The sequence below is a fragment of the Xenopus laevis genome, chromosome 7L (assembly GCF_017654675.1).
Source record: "Xenopus laevis strain J_2021 chromosome 7L, Xenopus_laevis_v10.1, whole genome shotgun sequence".
NCBI classification, from domain to species: domain Eukaryota; kingdom Metazoa; phylum Chordata; class Amphibia; order Anura; family Pipidae; genus Xenopus; species Xenopus laevis.
The window spans coordinates 13465045-13474136 of record NC_054383.1 but is presented as its reverse complement, the minus strand read 5'-3'; positions in this window follow the sequence as shown (position 1 = coordinate 13474136).

Here is a 9092-nt window from a genome sequence, read left to right as displayed (position 1 = left end):
ATTAAACAAATGATTTATGTTTTCAAAGCTGGCCGCAGGGGGCTGTCATCTTGTAACTTTATTATACATCTCTGCAAGACCAAGATCATGCACATGCTCAGTGTGGTCTGGGCTTCTGTTGGGAGGTTAAGCTTAGGGATCGTCATAAATTATCAAAACAGCACAAGTCAAGTAATATCTGCCATAGAAGCAGATACAGCAAGACTGATTAATTATCAGAATATACAGACTGCACTACAGATACAAATCTCTACACAGTCGCCGGCTGCTCTACAGGGAAACAAACAAAGCCGCTTGAGTTCTGAGACATAAGGTGGAGGGAGAGCCATTTGAAAGTATGATCGTTTCCCTGCAGAGCAGTTAGTGACCGTCTGAAGTTTCCTATCGGCAGCTGTCAGAGCAAGTAAAACAAAGGGAGAATTTCACTGCATACAGTCAGGTTTCTTATAAAACGGTTCACATTTTTTAATCAAAGTATATTGGAGATAGATTTCTTTTTCATTAAAGAGAGTAAAAATGGGATTTTATTTTTTTGCCTTTTTATTCCCTTCAAAATGGGGGTCACTGACCTCCGCAGCCAAAAAATGATTACTCTATGAGACTACAATTGTAATTTTATTTCTACTTTTTATGACTCGTGTTTCATCTTTCATGTATCATTCCCATAGGTGCAATCAGATGTCCATACATTTACATCAGAATATTCCAAAGCCATTAACACATTTTCTGGCACATATCAGATATGCAGCGCTGGGCCTCCCCCCCCCAGTCCCCAGCCAGACTTTCTCATGGGAAATTGGCAAGGCCCCTGTTTATCTTGCTTGCTGAGTTTGCCTGATAAGACTTTGGCACCGGTGATATTGGATGTCCAAATGCCTGCAATTCCTTTTTCTCTGAGCTACAGGGGAACTCCACCCAAATTTTGAATAATGAAAGAAAATACAGTTAAATTTTTCAATATACATTCATTACAAATTTATAGTAGTTTTAAAGTCATGTGTAAATGTAATTGTTTTAAAAAGCAGTGTCCGTCTGTCTGTCCTTTTATGTTGAAACTGCTCATTCATTTTTATTTTCTGAGTAAAGGAACATCATAGAACTCACCCATTGCAAAATTTAAGGAGCTCTCTGAGCAATTTTACATTCATTCATTTCGAAGGGTTTACATTTCCTTTAAATTGCCTTTTCTCTCTTCTTTAAGGGTATGAGAAGTCTCCATTCATGGGAGACCAATTGTTATAATGCTGCTTTGTTTGCATCAAATGCTGTCGTCGCTTTCAGTGGCATAACTAGATGTTACTGGGCCCCACAGCAAATTTATTTTAGGGCCCCCAAAATATCCAGAGGTTGTCCTGTTTTACCAATATATATTGAAAATGCTCATTAAATAGGGCCTCATGGAGCCCCTAAACCTCCTGGGCCCCCCTGCAGCTGCAGGGTCTGCTTCCTCGGTAGTTACGCCCCTGGTCGCCTTAGATTGCAAGCTCTTATTAGCAAGATCTTAAACAATGCCAACAATTCCTGGCCTTTAATAAGCAAAGCACATTCTTGTATATGTTTAAATCTGTGTACTAATTCCCTTGTGCTATGACTTTATCTCTAGATAACTGAGAAAGATTGGAGTTTCCGCTCAGAACTTCAGCAAAGTGTAAAGTCAAACACTGCCGTCTAGTGGCCTTTATAGAACCACTTCAGTTGCAGTTGGAATGTCACAAGTTGGCCTAAAACCAACTAGAAGTATTTACACTGCATATTTCGAATTATCATATCACATTATTATTTATCCCTCTTACTTGTGTATATGACCCCCTAATGGCTGGAAGCCAAAGACCTATTTGTCCTGCCCCCACATTTACTTGATGTTGCGTAGGGGTGTATAGATACATTCTCCTTTTTACAAAGGTTCTTCTTCCTCCCTGGGGACTGGTCATAAACATCCACCCTCCTCCTCTGTGACCATAACTGGAGCCAAGCAGGCCATACTATGCGGATGAGAACCAAATCAATGCGCAGATTCTATCTTTGATCTGAAGGGAAATTCTAACCTGGCTTATTGATATCTTGGCAATATTAGGTCATATATCATTTAGATAGGGCCGTCTGTTGGCACCATGCAGGGTCCATTAACTGCAGACTCCAGAAGCTTGACGGCTTTTATCACCAGGAGAAAGAGGCTGCTCTGATGTTCTTCTGGTTAGGAAAAAATTAGAAATCAGCGCAGCCTCTTTCTTTCTCCTGACAACTTCCTTGACAACTTGGTGGTCAGACTGGTCAGAAAATGACCAGCAGGTGGTGCTGTTGTAACAAAATTCATTGATATTAACAGTACATGTATCCCTTAATATCTTGGTATTAAAAAACAAATAAATAATGAATGTACATTGCAAAAGTTCTTATAATAGCGCCCTCATCAATTTTACTTTCACTTATTTTTAAAGGAGAAGGAAAGGCTAAAATTAAGTAAGCTTTATCAGAAAGGTCTATATAAATACACCAGTAAACCCTCAAAGTAATGCTGCTCTGAGTCCTCTGTCCAAAGAAGCATTTCTTTCCTTCTATTGTGTACTCATGGGCTTCTGTATCAGACTTCCTGTTTTCAGCTTAAACCTCCAGGGCACGGCCTTGAGCATGCTCAGTTTGCTCCTCTCCCCCTCCCTCCTCCCATCCCTGCTGTAATCTGAGCTCAGAGCTGTAAGTGAGCAGGGAGAGACTCAGGCAGGAAGTGATGTCACACCAAGCTTATATGGCAGCTTCTATCCTAAACAAACAGAGACAGCATCTAGAGCTGTTTACTCAGGTATGGTAAAGCATTCTGCAGAATAAGTATAGCGTTTTAGCTCACACTTTTGTGGCTAATCTGTTGGCAATAAACTGTCTTGGAACTTTCCTTCTCCTTTAAGGTTTACTTAACCTTTAAGGGAAAAAACCTTTACTGAGTTTAGTAACCCGAACCCTTGGAATCTAGCAACTCAAGGAGGCTGAGGTATAGGAAAAAGACATTAAAGGGCGTGTAAAGTCTAAAATAGAATAAGGCTAGAAATGCTATATTTTGTATACTAAATATAAACATTAACTTACTGCACCACAAGCCTAATCAAACAAATTATTTATGTTTTCAAAGTTGGCCACAGGGGGTCACCATCTTGTAACTTTGTTAAACATCTTTGCAAGACTAAGACTGTGCACATGCTCAGTGTGGTCTGGGCTGCTTAGGGATCGTCATAAACAAAGCTGCTTGAGTTCTGGATGGCTGGGAAGTAAGGCGGGGGCTCCCCCTGCTGTTCATAAGTATGATTGTTTCCCTGCAGAGCAGTTAGGGACCGTCTGACAATTCCTATCCACAGCAGTAAATGAAGGGAGAATTTCACTGCATACAGTCAGGTTTCTTATAAAAACTATACATATTTTTTAATTAAAGGATATTAGAGATAGGTTTCTTTTTCATTAAAGAAAGTAAAAATGGGATTTTATTTTTTTGCCTTTACATGCCCTTGATAGATACTTTTGGATTAAGTGCAGGGCGGGTTGCCAGGATAACAGAAAGGATGTTATTTATTGTAGCAGAACTGCAAGGTATCACCATGTTTCTGTTAACCAGAATAATTGTAAATCAATTTCTGGCAGGGAAGTAAAAGTGTCAATTCATGGCCAATTCTTTGCTCAGTACTGCCCTGAGATGGCCTATCCAATGCCAACACCTCCTTATAATTTATCTGAGGGGGGTGCATCACAGGTGTAAAGAGTTGCACTCTCTGCACTAGAAGAGACAACATCCTGTTTTAAAAAAATATTTTCGTCTTTTAATGTATCCAGGAGAGTTTTTTTTTGTGCCCCCTGTAACCTGCAGGGTTCAGACATCTGAGACATGCTTCCCAACTTGCCTCATAGCAAGATCATCCCTGGTAGCAGAAGGTACTGACATGGAGGCAACTGGAGCCTCGGCCATATTGGCAAGTAAGCCCTATGAGACAGATTGGCCTTATTCTTTGAGGATCAGTGGTCTAAGATACTCTTTCTAGATGTGAGGTTCACAGTAACCCTAGTAGAACAGGTGTTGGAATGTAGGGTTCAAGGAAAGGAGTTAGGGTTTGGGATTTAGGGGATAGAATAAGTCAGATAGACAAGCAGAGACAGAATGGAGACCTTTAGCTTCAAGAACAATAGGCTGGTTGTGGTATTGTCCATGGGAGCTGGTATAAACATAATGATTATTTACACAAGCTTTGATTGCCCAAGTTTTTCAGCATTAGAAATTCTGTGGAGTTTCCCTAGAGTCTTTGTGTACAGGACAAGGATTGCTTTGTGCTATTGCATTATGCACATACCTATTTAGTTTGGCTGGGGCACCAGGTACAAATAAGTGGATTGTAATTCATCTCAAGTGTTCACCTGCAGATTTCAAGGGGAACTAATGTGGCATGGCAAGTTAAACTGACTTCTTTTTATAATGTTACTATATAAAGCAGCACAGGCCAGTCCTCTGATCAGGACCCACCTGAAACCCCCAGGTATTAGGTTGGCTTCAAGTCGTGCAGGGAAGTGCCCAACATTTGAGAATTTTCAGAGCAAATCTCAGAGCTTCAAGTTATCTTCAGGTTACACAGAGCAGCCCCTGGGTTCAGTTTGACTTCTGGTTGTCTCTATCTGTGGCAGAGCATCACCAAGAGGATCAGATGGATTTCCTATAAAGACCCTCAGGTTGCGTAGTCCAACTCCCAGACCTTCAGGTGTGCAGCACCATGAGCTTTAGATGTTTAGATAATCTTCAGGTTGTGGCATGCAGAGCCTAGGAATTCAGGTTATCTTTAAGGTGTGAGTGAGTATTTTTGGGTTCTGCAATGGCTGCCCATCATTTCAGGTTTGCAGGGCAGATTCCAGGTTGTCATTTGGTTGTCTAAGATAAATATGTGCATGCACACCAAGCTACAGGCCCGGACTTCCAATCAGAAAGGTCCAAGGGGCTGCGGTAAGCTGCTATAAACTATTGCATTCTGTTGGGTCTTTGGGGGCTGTTTCAGTTTAGCATTTCAGTATTCCTGTAATGCCAAAATATTTTCCATTCCAGGCATTCATAGAAATCTACAGATGAGCATCAAAGCCAACTTTGGGGAAGAAAAATTCAAGTGAGTTTGAGGTCGTAGAATAGTTGCACAAAGTTGCTGAACAAACAAAGGGGCACAGGAAACCCTATTTAATTAAGTTATCTTTAGGTTTTTTGGTGCTGTACCTGGAATCTTGGGTGTTTTGGGGTTATCCAGTGCAACACCCAGAATATGAGTTTGTTTTTAAGTTGTGTAGTGCAGTGCCATGAGCTTCAGTCTTCAGTTTGTCTTGTTCTTGACCAGACCCTAATATTTTCAGTGGGATATTAAGGTCACATAATCCAAGGGTGACTACTGGCCACAACATTTTAAGATCACTGCTTGGGTTGTGGGCAGGACCCCCATCAAAGGGTGGGTAGTTTGGATTGCTATGGGAGCCCAGGGAATTTTAGGCAATGTAAGGAAATAGCAATGTTCTGTTTCTTCTTTTGTAGGAGGTGAACTTTAGAGATCTTCCTCTCCCAGGCAGCTAAGGCAATATCTGGGCCCCATATTCCCTGGTCACATTTGTCTGGGGACCTCAGATCCTTTAGGTGCATTTCTGATGGTGGCCCTGGTTGTGGAACTGTATCCCACATTTCTTAGAAACCCACAAACCCTTCTGTTTTGCATTACCTGCAGACTTGTTTATAATGAGAGATTATTTGTCAACCACTTCTGAATTCCACATGCCATTTACTCAACCAGGAGATCGGATTCCAGTTATAATTACAAGTGGTAATATAAGCTTCCTATTCAAACATTATGAGATGTTACAAAATGTGTGAATTAAAAGCCAAAGTAAATCAGGAGACTGAATAGGGCACATACTGTTCCGGCAGATTTAGGCAGAACAGAGGGCTTGAGGGGTTCAGGGCCTCCACTGTGGTCAAATATGAGTTTGTACCTCCTCTTTGGTCATAACATAGTGAGAGACATGTAAAAACGTGGTCACAACAACCACTGTCCTATAGTTTCAGGGATTAGGAAGACATTATAGAAAACCCAAAACGCTTATCATGAAAATACATTATGGCGATTGTTTTAATAAAAATCAGTTGTCTTTCCTGTTAGTTGGATTAAATAGTGCAGCCCAGGAAACTAAGACTTTTATCTACTTGATTATATATAAGTTCTACTGTGGAATAAGGAGACAGTATTTAGTGGGAGTCTCCTTCCCAGTTGAACATGTAGCCATTAAAGTGCACTAACCCTTTCAAGTATAATGTCCTACAAAGGATTGTTTTCCCACCATGTGAATCCACATAGATAAGATCTTCAAATAGGACTACTGTTATCAAAGATTCATCTGCCAGTTATTTATTAAAGGGGTGGTTCACCTTTTAAATTAGTTCTCAGTATGATGTAGAGAGTGATACAATTTGCAACCGGTTTTCATTTTTTATTATTTGTAGTTTTTGAGTTATTTAGCTTTTTATTCAGCAGCTCTCCAGTTTGTAATTTCAGCAGTCTGGTACTAGGATCCAAATTAACCTAGCAACCATGCACTGATTTGAATAAGAGACTGGAATATGATTAGGAGAGGTTCTGCAAAAATGAAGGCCAATTGAAAAGTTGCTTAGAATTATCCATTCTTTATCATTATATTACTTAAAGGGGAAACCACACCTTTAAAAAGTCAATAAGCTTTTGCTATAGGAGAACTCACTGTCATAACTAGAGGTTTCTGCACCTCTGCATTCCCTAAATCCTGGGGTATGTTATCTACTTTGCATAAATATATGAAAAAGTGATGATCGATTTAGACTTGACTTAAATCTCTGCTCTCTTGGGCCTTCCAAATGCCTTTGAGTCTGCTGCTGGTACTGTTTAGCCATGGGCCCACCAGAGATGAGCAAAAGCTTATTGACTGATTAAAGGTGCGGTTTCTCCTTTAAGTAATATAATTATAGAATGGATAATTCTAAGCAATTTTTCGATTGGCCTTCATTGGCAGTAGTACGTATAGAGGGGGGTGAGAGTTATTTGGCATGTGGGCATCCCTTGGAATATTACTTTGGGTTGTACAGGTATAGGATCCGTTATCTGGCAACTATCCAGAAAAGCTCCAAATTACGGGAAGGCCTTTTCCCATAGCCTCTATTTTTATCGAAAGAATTCAATTTTTTTTATATTTTAAATTATCTCTGTAATAATAAAACAGTACCTTGTACTTAATCCTTAGTGGAGGCAAAACCAGCCTATTGGGTTGAATTAATGTTTAAAAGAGAACTAAACCCCCGTTAATCAAAAATCCCCAGTCCTTTCCCTCCATTGGGCTTTAGTTCTCCTTTTAAAGATTTTTAAGTAGACATAAGGTATGGAGATCTAAATTACAGAAAGACCCTTATAGGTTAAAAACCCCAGACATTCTGGATAACAGGTCCCATACCTGTACATCATTTAGAATGCACAAGGAGGGTGTTACAACAAGGCTCCCTTTGCACCTTTCTTTGTATTTTTTTATTTTTATTTTTTTTGAGGAATAGGATTGTATCTTATAACAGGCCACACACAGGCAGATCCAGCTTTTCAACCTGAAGGCCAGATAACCTGGTGTGTGGTCAGTGAAGCCTCGTACTCCTTATTATATGACCTTTACTAGCAATCTGTGATGCAATCACCAGTCAATCTGTCAAAATGTGGGTTCATATTGGACCCACGGGGGTCAGTAATAATTGTGTGAAGTCTCTGGCACAAGATACATCCCCTGCATCGTTGTTAACACTAATTCCGTACATTTATATATTTCCCTCTGACCTTTGAAAGCAGAGCCTCTCTAGAACCTTTAGGGCGAGCACCAACAGAAAATGTTATTGGGAGGCACCTCTCTACTTATAGTGGAGCCAATGGAATACAATCACAACTTATATTTGCCTTTTAATGAATAATAGAAGGCTTAGCATTTTCTCAAGAAATAATATTGTGTGTAATAGAGGAGCTGATAAACCATTGCCAGGAGAAACACTGCTCGAAGTACTTAATCCACATTGCACATGAATTGCTTTGCTGTTTTTTTATCTGCTCATACTAATCCTCATCTGTATTGTTTCCTATGAAACATTAATAAATATAATTGTTGCTCATTTACGAACTGGAGGTTCTTCTCTAATACAGAAAACCACTTGTTGCCTGCTTTAGAGGGGTTCCTTCTCTTGACCCCTATAATGGTGTGTTTGATGTAAGATAGGAAGGAATAGACACCAGAAACTCATATGGACATGGAATGTTTACAAGAATTGTATTAAGCCTTAATGGGACACAATGGGGCTCATTTATCAACACTGGGCAAATTTGCCCATGGGCAGTTACCTATAGCAACCAATCAGTGATCAGCTTTTTAAAGCCAGCAGCAAGTAGAACAATGAATGCAGCAATTTGATTGGTTGCCATGGGTTACTGCCCATGGCCAAATTTGCCCAGTGTTGATAAATGAACCCCATTGCCAGAATGAGAAGATTTTTATTTTATCAGGCCATCCAGATGGTAAGTCCGATTTGACCGATTCCCATTAGGACCCCCAGATGATACAGTGCTTACGTAAGAACTTTCAAACTATACATATAGGCATGATCCCCACCATTTATTAGTGGGGAGGTAGAAGTCTTGGCAAATAACCTGTAGAAACTGTAATTAGTAGTTGAGTTAGTAGGCAATATAGACTTGTGTATGGCCAGCTATTGGATCCTTTTGGTCAGATATTGACCTTAAGAAGTCTACGAGGCACTGCTAATAAAACACAGGTGGTACATTTTTAGTACCATGCTTATTAAAAATAAGAAGCAGAGGCACTAAGGTTTTAGAGATGTTTTCATGAAACTGCCAGTGCCTGCCTTATTAGCAGTTATTCTTTAGGTGCCTTAAACTGATAAATGATGACCCTATGGTTTTGATGGTCTTGGTTTAGATCTCCTTCCTCCTCAAAAACCCATAGTTTTTTTGTTTTTTTTTGGAACCCTGACAAAACTCAACACCACGTCTTGGAAAAGATACCACCTCTTTACCTCCAGA